Genomic DNA, 14,393 nt, shown 5'->3' with positions numbered 1-14,393 from the left:
TTATTTAAGAAATCTAAAAACGATATAGTTACAAATTACTTACAGCAGTTTAATGCACTTTAGTGTGGTATAATAGAAATATATTTTCATTGAATTTTTTGAAGTATATAAGTGGTTTATAAGAAAAAAATGCCGGCCGAATTGATAATCTCCTCCTTTTTTTTGAAGTCGGTTAAAAAACTGAAGCTTAAGAGACAAATGCTCGGAGCCTGTGGCATTAGAAGCAAAGCCTTGCTAGTTGCTAGATCCTTGATAAAAAGGCTTAGGCGGGGTCTTTTTATTTACGCTTTTAAGTAAAAAATAAAACTTATTGGTGAACTTTATTTAAATTTATACAAATAATTTTATCAAATGACTGATTTTTTTAAAGAGATTTTTAAATCTATACTAATAAAGCTGAAGAGTTTGTTTGTTTGTTTGAACGCGCTAATCTCAAGAACTACTGGTCCGATTTGAAAAAGTCTTTCGATGTTGGATTGCCCATTTATCGAGGAAGGCTATAGGCTATATATATCATCACGCTAACCAACAGAAGCGGAGGCACGCGGGTGAAACCGCGGAGCGCAACTAGTTGTTAAATAAAGTACTAAAACTACAATTTATTATTTATTTCGATTATGATGGATTAATAATTAATTTATCAACAAAAATATTATCTCATTTATACTGTTCGTAACAAGTTGTTTATATTATATGTATAATATGTTCATTAATCAAAACTTTATCATGACCCAATTATTGTTGTTTTTGGTGAAATGAAATAGTTTATACGACAAAATATTATTAAACTCATCCCAATCTATTTTTGATTAAAAAAGTTTTCTTGAAGACATATTTTATAGCTTTTTATTTTTTGGTAGAAAAATTGTCGTACATTTATTCCAAAATACACAAGAAGTGTCCTTAGCCCTGTGTAAACTGTCTGATTAATGGATTTCAGCTAAAGCTGTACAGACAAACTGTTTTTAGGTGAAAAATAGAATATCCAAGGATAAATTTTTATACTTCATCTAATTCAATGAGAGCTTAAGATCTCTGAAGCTGGAAGACATTTTCTGAAGCTCTATGCTGTACGGGCATTAAAAGGAATAATCGTCATCAAATCAATGAGAAATACAAAATTTTGTAATCTACATAGCCATTAAATCTCTTAAGCTCTATCTTATAGAATATAGTGTGTTAAGTTAGTTTCCTCTAAAATCTAAATATAAACAAAGTTAAGTTATGAAAACTTGTAACACAAACTAGAAATTTTCATAGCTTTCTTTACCTTAAATAATAATTCGTCCTGTCTTCATAAAATATTTTTTATTCACATTAAAAAAATACTTACAACCATATTTCATGCTCATTTCTACAAATTCATACATGTTTTATGAAAATAAGTGCTTCGTAACCTTAACACAGTATTTCATAAACCCCCAAATACCCATTTTTATCTTTTACAAACACTAAGGACGTTAGACGCCGGTGTGTTTTCGTACCAGCAATTCAACCCTATTATCTGTACAATTTGACAAAAGTACGATTCTTGATGACCACAGTTAGCACAAGGACAGCAATAACTAAAATTTACTACATTCTGCAGTTCCCATTAGTAGTCTCAGCTTTATAAAAAAGAATAACTATTTATATCATACTTAAACAATATAATTTATCGGTGAAAAGTGTAGATTCCCGTGTCTCCTTGTGGGTTATAGGGCAGATGCGTAGGTATATCTGTTTCACTGATCGATTTTCTATACGTACAAGTAAGTAATCATTGTTGTATATCCTACAAGATCGAGACATTTTTTTTCATGTACCGGGAATCGAACCCAGGATCACCTCGGCTCACTCTCAAACGTTAACCACTGTATCAAGGAGGCTTTGGCTTCATCTGCAATGTCTTATAACAGTCTGGGTCTCATATTTAATTGGAATTGCAAGTGGTATTACTTCCTGGTACAAGAGATTACGATTGTGGAAAGATCTCTTTAAACTCTGGCTTTAAGGTTTATTAATTTATTGGCTTTGCTTGTTTTTAATTAAACTTGATCTGGTTTATGTAGCTTTAGCGGTTTAAATTTTCATAGCACTGACTTACAGCTCGATTGCGTTTATTCTATTAAATAAAAAATGTGTGCGTACTAGAGTACACACGTAAGAAGTGAAACTTCTTTATGACCTTATTTTTCAAAAAATAATTTACTATATGCAACTTTACAGAAATACGTCGAATCACGCGTGGTACCTAGGGATAAGAAAAAGATGGCGCGTAACGGAAAAATGTCACGCGTAACGAAAAAATTACACTAAATTTTTTTCCAACCCCGATAAAGAAGTTTCACTTCAAAAATCTATAAAAAATTTGGAAATTAGCCTTTTGAACTTCCCTAAAATGTACTATTATTATTAATTATTTTTAAGTCTGTATTAATTTCTTATTGTTAAGAAAAAGGTTAAAGGTAAGATCAGGAAACATGAAAAATACTTACAAATCCTTCAACATTTCACTTCGAAAAGGTTTTCCTGGCTACGTCATTCAAGCACCATTTATTTGTTAATTTATCTTTTAAAAGCGTGGAAAAGAATTAAAAAGCGAATTTTCGTGCAAATTAGTAACGGAAGGATGTTAATTTTTTAACTCTTAATGAATTTGGTTGGAAATTTTTTTAATTAAATATTACGCCCGGAGAGATTTCCTAATTATGTTCGCTACAATTAATTCTATTTTCATCCTATTATTACCTGATATTCCTAAACTCGTAGATTAATTACATTTTTCATTCTTGTAATTTAAAATACGACGTATATTGTGGCAGTTAGAAAACGGAGGCTTTATGTAAGTAAGAACGGTATAATGATTTCGTACGCATTGCTGGGTTTCAGTAGCAATGGAACACTGGGGCTTTCTTTTTATAAAATGAAAAGATAACAAATTGAAATACTCATATATAAAAAAGTATAATTAGTATCTATGTATGTACAAATTTCTTAGATTCTGTAGCTATGAGCGATTATATTAATTGCTTTAAGGGCTGATTTTTCAATCCTCGGTTAAAACTTATTCGTCGAATAATGTATAAAACTACCATTTTAAAAACGTATCCTAATTGCCCGTATTTGACAGTTTACGTGACATTTTAATATTATCGTGTAATACTTTATTCGACGGATAAGTTTTATCCAAGCATTGAAAAATCGGCCCTAAAAGTTTTGAAATATAGATGTAATATGTTTATATGAGAAGTAAATTCTTAGAACCATTTGAAATGTATTTGTGTTTCACCATTGGTTGTTAAGTGCAGTCGGAATATAAAGCCTAGTATTTGAAAACTGAGAAGATATAATTATATTTTTTGGAGAAGGTCACGCTTTACTTTGTGCATTGAATATTTTCATAAAGATGTCAAGAGTGTCTCGGAAACCAAATTTATTTAAATTATGTTAATGAGATTTTTTCACACTTACTGCTTTTTATAACTTTATTAAGACCCTTCGTTATGTCCTTAATTCGGAAAAGTATCATCTCGGAATTACATGAAAGTGTTATTATTTTGATTCCGGGTTAATATGTAAATGAATACAAATAGTTATTTTATGCTAATTCCATACGATTTCAATACAGTGTTTATAAATTTCCTATTAATATTCAGTATGAAATGTAAACAAATGTTACGAAGCTATGAGCGGATATATCAACAAAATATATTTACAATTATTATTAATTCATCAAAAAGGTTTTGTAAACTGCGCCGCATCATCGAATATACATTAAAAATATTATGCGAATATCTAATTTCGTTGCATTAATAATATAATGTTCATAATTTTAATAAATCTAGCTCCCATTGAAGATATTAAAAATAAATTTTGTTATTTGAATTCCAGTATCAAATTCATACGCTTTAGCCTTTATTTAAGAAATTGAATATTTTGTTCAATTTTTTCAACTGGATGACTCTATAATCAATTTACGAAGGCTTTTACTACTATGCTGTAATTATTATCCACAAAATTCAAACAAGACATTCACTACATGGTCTTCATGCATAATACTTATACAGCGTGGCGCAGATAGTTTAAAATAGCCGGACAAATAAAGATTGGTTCAGAACTTTTGCTATAGTTAGCTGATAGCTCTCTAGTTTTTTATGTAGGTTGTCCTATTATAACTATCTATATGTACGCCAGTCTCCTAGATTCATAAAACTCATAAAACTCAAACTCAAACAAATTCAAACCTTTATATTTTATTCAATTAGATTTTTTCTACAAGCACTTTTTAATCGTCATAACAGTTTTATCATTTTTCTTCCATCGATACCACTCAAAGAAAATAAAAAACAGTAAAACGAGCCGTTTATCTAAAACTGTAAGTACTCATACGCAAGAATCGTTGCATACTACCACGATTCAATCTCACACTTGAAACAGTACAATTTTTGTTAATTACCTTTCAGATATTGAAACCAAACCCCAAGATTAACAACAGAAAATCGCGAACACAAACTCGAGGTCACAAAGTTTTGATTAATTCATGTAAGAATCAGAGGGAACTCAGAGTCAATATAATTTAAGTAATGGAGCATTTGTCTCACAGCTCTTTGGCTTTATAAATTCTTGGATTTGTTGTTTATAATTGGATAGACTTGATTTGATTGCTACGTTTGATTTCTTCCGAGACATTATTTAGATTAGAATTGGGCTTAATTTACATGATTACATGGGTTACATTATCAAAACAAAACAGTCAATCTTAAATAAATCAAATCTTATTTAAAGTGTATACTGTATAGAGAAAGAAAGAAAGAGCTATACACTATACAGCTCTATAGCTGTTGAGATAGAGCTCTTTATTTATAAAAACATAGCATACTATGTACACAGCTAAGCTAGTGCATTGTCTTCAGGTGTTTTATTTTTACTGAGGATATTTTATTGTTACATAATATGTACACATGTTTAAAAACATTCTTGATTTAATCTCCTAAGAAGTTTCAAAGCGATTTGCTACGCCGATTCATTATAACCTACCAAACAAACTGAAACTGCCTCTATAGGCCTCTATATTCAGCGTCAACTTCATAGTATAATATAAAATCAATATAAGGAGAAACAAAAATATATACTTATTATAATTTGATTGTCAAATATTATATTTAGTAAGCCAAAAATCTGTATTCCTGTAGTTTATTAATACGAGACGAAAAAGAGAAAGAAATAAGATTAAACGTAGTGCTGATCTACAAGAATTTGACATAAAACTATATTCATGTTGACTCGACGCAAATGTATGTTTTTCACTTCAATAAATGTGAGAACAAGGGCGGGATAAGCCCCAACAATACCGTAAAAATAACGTGCAAAAATCGAAGGTCAAATCTTGACCAGAGGGAAAGGTTTCTGAACGAAGTTTCTATATTTGTGCTACATCTACATGCAATATTAATAGGGTGATAATGTTAATGTTTTATATACATAATAAAATACGTGATCATGAAAATATATAAAAAAATTAAAGAAGCAGTGACCGTTGTAAAAAAAAATATAACATTGACACATGCCACTATTAATTTAATTTGCGAACACTTATTCGATTCGAAATCCTTACCACAGACGGCAAGCGAATTACTTTTTTTTTGGTTGCCATCGACAACACTGGCCAACTAATGGGTATCAAAATCACATTCTAATTTTAAAAACGCGCGCGTTTTGTTTTTTTATTTTTCTACGCAACGAATCCGTAAGTGCGGCCGGCGCGCTCGCGAGAGGCACTGCTCCTTATCGCAGCTTTCCTACTACTGAACGTGAATGCTGAAATAAAGCGATATAGCGCTGTCGCGAACTTGGAGTTGTTTTTAATTGTCAAAAGGCTTGATTTATGCCGCTATCAAAGTTGTTTCGGAAGGATTAGACGTGTTGGCAGTTAGACGTTTTGACACCTATGTAACCATGCCGCTGAATAAGTTATGAGATGGTTATAGGCTAGTAACCTACGTTATAATTAGTTGATATAAAGCTGTTTTAACACAGAATTTAAAAACAAAACCTTTTAGAAAAGATACTATAGCTATTCAATTTTAGTGCTGTTATAAAACTATTACCTATATTATATTATCAATTTGCATATTATGCTTGTAGAGATGATAATGACTTCATAATGACTTCCTATACAGCTGGTAGAGATACCGAAATTTCATTATAGAGATTTAAAATAAAATATTGAACGTCTATCCTTCCCCCTTTTACACAAAAGAATCTTATGTTTTAAAGATTCGCTCATCGGAACTAAAAGTATAGAGTTCAAACGCAATTTAACTTTGAGATTAGATAGAGTTTTGCCGAAAAAGATATTTTGTACTATTGTGCCCTCTTGTTGTCTTGATAGGGATTGATTTATATTCACCTTTTGTTTTTCTGGAATAATAAATGAAATGATGATGAATATTGAAATAATCTTACGGTTTTTTTGACGAATTGAAGATTCTCTACATAGCAGTTTCCTATTGCCACATAATATTATGTTTTATTGAATATAATGTGAATTTTCTTTGAATATACACTTAGTTGATAATATAGGTAATATGGCGCAATAATGTATACAGCAATTAAATTTGTCTCATAAAGTCAAGTCAAGTTTATGCTTGCAATTAGTAATTTACAAAATAACCTACGACTAAAAAGCACAAACCAACTTAATTCTATTAAATTCAACCAAAAAATGCACCCATACAAGAAACAAACCTTTTACGTATAGTGACCACTATTCAATTCTGTTACATAAAAATATAAAACTGTATTTGCCCGCAAGAGCTGGTAATTAAATCACACACAATTTGTCCAAATGAAGCCTTACTAATATGCTTTCAAAGCATAGTACACGTTCTATCGACAATTCAATGTAGGGTTGCCAATCCACTAGTTAGTTTTTATTTTTTATTTTATACTAGCCCACCCTTCTTCACTCTATTAAAAATATCCGTTGCATAGGTTAAAGATCTAAGCATACAGATACAGACGCACGGCAGAAAGTGACTTTGTTTTATACTATGTAATTGTGATTATTAGGCTTGGATGTTAATTTTATGTAGGCTAATCTATATCAATATTTACAAAGGAAAAATAAATTTTAAAAATAAGTGTTTGACTTTTTTTTTTTTTGCATTGGATAAACTCAAAAACTGATTTAACCTAATATTTTGGTTGAAAGTGTGAAAGATTTTTGTATGATTGTTTATGGATTAAATCGAACACAATTTAGAAAATTTTCTTTTCATCTTAAAGTTATTTTTTCTTTTGTTTTTATCTCGGGCAGCAGGAACGACAAGGATACTATGGGTATACTGTAGGTAAATTATTAAAAAAGTTTTTCAAAGTTATAACATCATTCACCATTGTTAATATCAATTGACCGTATCCTTAGGTGAAAGGTCTCCCATTTGATGAGCGTATGTGATACCGCCGACGGGCAAGTAATGAAATTTCTCGTCACGAATATGGGACGAATATGGGACTTGATCCCTATTATTCTAGAAAAGTATTAGGAAATCCTTTATCACGATCCTACCTCTCTATCTAATCACTCGCATAGTTTTAAAGTTATTTTGTATTATTCGTTTATAAACACATTCCTAATTATTAAAAAAAAATTGGTTGTCTGTAAAGTCGGATTACTGACGATAGTTTAACGTGACAACGTCCGATTGTGCTTCTTTGTCGTTCGTTCCGCACTCTCGCTTGCACTTCAAGCCTTACATGGAACGCCTCAGAGCGAGGTAACGCCGCATGAGTCATGTTTTTTCGTGCGTGCAGGCGGCTCTATAGAATTATAAGACGTTGTCACTACAAAAACATTTGTTAATAAGGAAAAGTTATTTGATGAATAAAAAAAGTGCGTGTGTGCCGAGCACACGTGTCGGAAGTGAAACTTCTTTGGCAATATTCAAAGATACCAAAATCTCCGTCTTACTTTATGAATTATGACGTGATGGTATTGCCATGACGCGACCTTGAAATTTTACTCTCAACGCGCCTACAGAAGTTTCACTAAAAAAAACCATTTGATTAATAATGAAACAAGGAAATAACACTTTATTCAATGCACATTAATATTAGTTTTCCTACTCACTTTCATAAATAATACTGACTGCATATTTTATAGGAAATAAAAATTGACAGCCCTATTCTGACCCCACACACGTGCTGCGTTCGTCTCAAATATAACACTGTTAAAAGATGAGGAAAATACTGTTATTTTAATATAATATAATAGTTTATGTAGACCTAGCGCAGCAAATTTGACAGAGGATTAGTGGAAGAAATAAGGTATAAGATACATCCTTTATTTTATCTTAATCTTAATACATATGTATGTATATATAAATCTCGTGTCACAATGTTTGTCCTCAATGGACTCCTAAACCACTTAACCGATTATAATAAAATTCGCACACCATGTGCAGTTCGATCCAACTTGAGAGATAGGATAGTTTAAACATGTAGGTACCACGGGCGAAGCCGGGGCGGACCACTAGTTATATTATAAAATAATAAACGCGAATGTAATGTCTCTCTATCTGTACGTGACGATTTCATGATCAAGTTCAATTAATTCAAAATGCATGGATTTGAATAATAATATTAAAATTCCAAATCTATGCTTTTTGTATTCTAAGTATTTACTTGATAAATAAAAGGTTTCTTTTTCCAAAAATTCACTATTTAACCACGGGACACCGTTTAAAGTAAAAGAATAAGATACAATTTAATACCTACAGCCTAAACCCACTTTTGATTTTTTTTGGTCATATTCAGTCTCTTTTTGAAATAATTTTTCCTTAATCTGGTCATTGACCCAAAAGTTCCAACAAAATATCTACTACCTAGTTCAACTAAGAAGTAACTAAAAATAAAATTAAATACTTTTTCTCTTGCTAGTTAATCAAATCAGCCCTACACAACCAACATCTTGTGAAAACAAGCTAGTGCCACTAAGTAGGTAATTAGATCAATTGATTCGTACGAACAGATGAGTCCTAATTCCTAATAACCTATTTTTTTACCTACTCTACGGTACATTTTGCCTTTCCAAAATTCTCTGGAAAAGCTAGGATTATTATCTATGTTCTCAAATTTATCTATGTGTGCATGTAAATGAAATATTTGTAATCCATACTAATCTAATATAAATCACGCCTAAACTACTGAACCAATTTGCATGAAATTTGGTATGGAGATATTTTGATACCCGAGAAAGGACATAGGCTACCTTTTATTGCGAAATATGTACCACGGGCGAAGCCGGGGCGGACCTCTAGTGTTCTATAAAGTAAATTGCATCGATTGACTTTTAATAATAATAATTGCTCTTCATAACATGTATAACAATGTCATAAGTTTATAGTAAAGTACTAGGGGTACGTGGTACCTACATGTTTAAACTATCCTATCTCTCAAGTTGGATCGAACTACACATGGTGTGCGAATTTTATTATAATCGGTTAAGTGGTTTAGGAGTCCATTGAGGACAAACATTGTGACACGAGATTTATATATATTAAGATTAAATATTAAAGTATTTAAATAAGCTTTATTAAATGTAATCTGTTTATCTTCTGTATCCTTCGTTGGAAATTTTAAATAAATACATTTTTAAGAAGTAGGTACGCAGTTTTATTATTTACACCCTTTAATATTCCCAATATTTACACAAGAAAACCTTATCCTTTTCCCCAATGCTTCTAGGCTATTCCACCCTGCGAATAAAAATTGATGTTTCATAAAACCGCGCAGTTTCCATGCTGCCAAATATATTGACCAAGTGTGAACAACAAGGGCACGCCAAATCAAACACGTGGTTCACAAGTGAACCGTCATGCTCTAATTAATCGATATTTAATAGCTGGGTCCACACAGAGCAAGTAGCCTCGCGAAGCAATTGCTGCGCGAAGCAGCTCGGTCAAGTTAGAGTCCGAGTTGTGTGTACCGCCATTTACTCGATCGAGGCTGATCGCTTTTCCGACCCAATAAACTTGCTGAGCTCTATGGTTTTTGTTTGTGAAAGTAATTTCGATATTTTAATGACTAATTCAAAGAGTCTACCTTATCATCATCTTAAGTCTTTTTGTCCTATAATGTTTATCATAAACGAGCTTACCTTCAACATCATTTTTAGACTCTCCAAATAAGAATTATCATCTTTTAATATATCATTAAGTCTCTCTCTGATTTCTTCAAAATTTTTGATTACTGTATGGTGAATTATTATAATAAATTTATAGCTAGATTCAAAGTTGTTACTCTGTCTGTATAACAGCATGGAAACAAATTTTTCCTCGAGAAGCACGTGTCCACAACCAAGTCCTTAGGGATAATTATGATCAATGTATTTACCTATCTTTTTTCTTCAGTCTCTATTTATTCATGTGATTATGAAAGCAATATGTCCTTAATATTAAGAATAAGTTTTCCACGAATCATGCTTATTAACTCTGCCTTTATTATGTTAGAATTAGATTCTAGTATTCTGTTAAACATTATTATTAAATATATTTTACTTTAAAGTCGAATAAACTTAAAAATAACACTAAAACACATTTTGAATTGTAAAGCAGGCCACTTTTCAAGTCCTAATAGAAAGGAGCAACGAGGACGGAATAAGTAATTACAACAACAAATAAATCTTGGTATAAGATGCTGTATTATTCCATTTATATTACACAATACCTCATTACGATACATATAATATTATAAATAATAATATTATATTATATATTACAGTTAAATACCGCTTTTCGTTACAACGAGTTTTCCCTAGTTAGAACTAGTTTTAAATAAATTCCTTTTTTACTGTTACTAACTTGTGTACTAACTTTATAACCAATATGGACCAGAATAAAACCCCTGTTAGTTAATTTTGTGACATTGAAACGAAAAGCCTGTTTTAACGGGAGTAATACATAGAAAATACAAAAATTCACCATTCTGCTTACTATTCATAATATTTTAGCCCTAGTTCCTATATCTAATTAGTTAATTACTATAACTATTATTACAATCTTACAAATATCATAATGTGAGAGTCGAGCATACTTTGGCAACTTTGATCACCTCGCACCAAAAAAGAGCAGACGACCACAGATGATCGACGGCATTCGTAAGACGAGTGTTGGTGGCAGATGCTCCTATCCTTTCCTCGACCTTCTCAGGCCTTTTCTTTATTACTTCTGTCCATTAGGATAAAGCAGTAAATTTGATGTAGCTTATTAAGCTGGCATCAAATTCGTTGAGACGTTTTCACCACTAATGTTATTGGTGGTGGATGCTTACCATCACTTACCATCAACCTACCTTCGACAGGGCGTCTCTCTAATCATTCAAATACTGTTGAATATATGTCAAGATATGTTAAAGTAGGTACCTATGCAATCATTTCTGCTCCCAATGCTTATGTGTCGTATTATACCTACTACTATATACAGACAATAAAAAGATTATCGATCTGTTCGTCGAATAAGTGCACTTGACACACTTGTTGTCAAAGTGTCAACCCTGAGTGGGAACTCTTATGTATTGATTTGTACCTCATACTAGGATTTTCCATGCGCATATTTTTACAGAACGAGTGTGTAAACAAATATAACTATAGAGGCATGGAATACGCATATTATATCTGTCGATTTTCTTTGAGGAAAAAAAAGAAAATATTAGCATTAAAAAATTGTGGTTTAAGAACAGAAATATATTAGTTTTCCCTACAGGAACTTAAGAGGTAGCACAAACTAAGAAAATAATACCTTATAATGGAATAGAAACATTTTCCTCCGTTGAATTAAAAAGCTTATAGCTACAAATAAATAAACTTAATAAAAAAAACGCAAATCTTGTAAGCTTAAGGATTTATTTTTAATTTTGTTGAGTAAATCTTTACACACAATATAAATTACAAGAGACTTGAGAGGAATCAGACTGGATAGTTGTATTTTACTTTTTGATTACCAAATTTACATAAAAAAGATCACTTACATTCATATAAATGGGAACCCTATTACTTACTACATAATAATATTATACATAATACGTGGTAACGTATTTTACAACCGTAGTTAATTCAAGCTTACGACATATCTGTCAAAACTTAGAAAAGAACCCTTCACGTCAAGCGAATCCACGTTACATCAATTACATAGAACCTACATTCTCAACGTTCAAGTAGTTCATGCGCCCTCCGCTAGATGGCGTTGTAATAAACTATGCTTTAATAGGTGCGGCTTAAATAACGATTACGGCTTTTATGAGACTAATTAAATAGATTTTTCCAATTACGTACGTGTAATTACTCGTAAAAAAATATCGCACGAGGCAACTGGCAAGTCGGGACTCGAGAATTAATGGTACACACTACACATCACTTGGTAATTAAGTAATTACTTGGGTACATTAGATTAAGCGTTTGACATCATTATTTTATCGCAAGCTTATGTAAGTTTCCGTTGACATTTATCGAACACTAGCGGTCCGCCCCGGCTTCGCCCGTGATACATATTTACGTTTTCTCTACATCAAAACCATCCTCGTACTTCAAGGAATATAATAAAAAAAGAATTATCGAAATCGGTTAAGCCGTTCTCGAGTTATGCGCTTACCAACACATTTTGCGATTCATTTTTATATATAAGACTAGCGGTCCGCCCCGGCTTCGCCCGTGGTATATTTTTACATTTTCTCTACATAAGAACCATCCTCGTACTTCCAGGAATATAATAAAAAAAGAATTATCGAAATCGGTTCAGCCGTTCTCGAGTTATGCGCTTACCAACACATTTTGCGATTCATTTTTATATATAAGACTAGCTGGTGCGTTGTGCGCGGGCTGCAAGCAGCCCGCGAGCCCCTTTTGCCCCTGGGTTGAAGCAATAGGGCAGTCATTTGAAAATGCATCAAAATCCCCTGTCAATTTGTTATTATTTGCCAACAGCGATTCCACAGTCAATCGGAAGTGCTTATAAATTCCCAATTCAAATATTTTCTATTTTGAAATGCTGTCGACCTTCGAGGGTGCGTGGTGCGCGGGCTGCAAGCAGCCCGCGAGCCTCTTTTGCCTCTGGGTTGAAGCAATAGGGCAGTCATTTGAAAATGCATTCGAATTTCCTGTCCATTTGTTACATCTGCTAACAGCGATTCTACAGTCAGTCGGTAATGCTTATAAATTCTCCATTCAAGTATTTTCCACTTCGGGAGGCTGCCCACCTTCGAGGTTGCGTGGTGCGCGGGCTGCAAGCAGCCCGCGAAGCATCCCAGGGCAGAAATCTTCAGTCAGTTGAAAATGCATAAAAATTCCCCGTCTATTTGTTAATATCTGCTAACAGCGATTCCACAGTCAATCGGAAGTGCTTATAAATTTCCCATTCAAATATTTTCTATTCCGGGGGGCTGTATACCTTCGAGGGTGCGTGGTGCGCGAGCTGCAAGCAGCTCGCGGCTCATCCCAGGGCAGAAATCTTCAGTCATTTGAAAATGCATTTGAATTTCCTGTCCATTTGTTACATCTGCTAACAGCGATTCTACAGTCAGTCGACACTGTTTATAAATTACTTGTTCAAATATTGGTTAAATTCTTGAAACGTGATCCCCGAATTTCATCATTTTGAGGTGTCTATAAATCGATAGTGGGCAGTGACTTTTCATAATAAACTGTTAAAGAGTTTACTTAACACGCTCGTCGCTTCGCTCCTCGCTACTTATTTGAATATTTACGCCGGCCGCTGACGTGACTTGCTCGCTTCGCTCGCTTGGCTAGTGCGGTAGTTCAAAAGTAACCTAACTCGCTCGTCGCTTCGCTCCTCGCTACTTCTTTGAGTATTTACGCCGGCCGCTGACGTGACTTGCTCGCTTCGCTCGCTTGGCTAGTGCGGTAGTTCAAAAGTTAACCTAACTGGCTCGTCGCTTCGCTCCTCGCTACTTCTTTGAATATTTACGCCAGCCGCTGACGTGACTTGTTCGCTTCGCTCGCTTGGCTAGTGCGGTAGTTCAAAAGTAACCTAACTCGCTCGTCGCTTCGCTCCTCGCTACTTCTTTGAATATTTACGCAGGCCGCTGACGTGACTTGCTCGCTTCGCTCGCTTGGCTAGTGCGGTAGTTCAAAAGTTAACCTAACTCGCTCGTCGCTTCGCTCCTCGCTACTTCTTTGAATATTTACGCCGGCCGCTGACGTGACTTGCTCGCTTCGCTCGATTGGCTAGTGCGGTAGTTCAAAAGTTAACCTAACTCGCTCGTCGCTTCGCTCCTCGCTACCTATTTGAATATTTACGCCAGACGCTGCGGTGATTCGATCGCTTCGCTCGCTTGGCTCGTGCGGTAGTTCAAAAGTTAATAAATATTTTCTACTCCGGGAGGCTGTCGACCTTCGA

The 14,393-nt window shown here is 33.4% G+C and overlaps 1 protein-coding gene across 1 annotated transcript in view; it reads right to left on the bottom strand.

Moving 5' to 3' along the window:
- Cngl (Cyclic nucleotide-gated ion channel-like) overlaps positions 1-5,747 on the bottom strand; it is a 93,017-nt gene extending 87,270 nt beyond the window's left edge. The window contains exon 1 of the mRNA XM_090114350.1: positions 5,597-5,747. The gene's annotated coding sequence lies outside the window, so the exon portion shown is untranslated. The remainder of the gene's footprint in view (positions 1-5,596) is intronic.
- Positions 5,748-14,393: the final 8,646 nt, after the last annotated feature.

Source organism: Colias eurytheme, chromosome 21 (assembly GCF_061535395.1).
Source record: "Colias eurytheme isolate Ceu_HAF_F1 chromosome 21, ilColEury1 Martin Lab GWU primary, whole genome shotgun sequence".
Lineage (NCBI taxonomy): Eukaryota > Metazoa > Arthropoda > Insecta > Lepidoptera > Pieridae > Colias > Colias eurytheme.
Note: the sequence above shows the minus strand (reverse complement) of the source record. Positions and strands in the feature narration are given on the sequence as shown.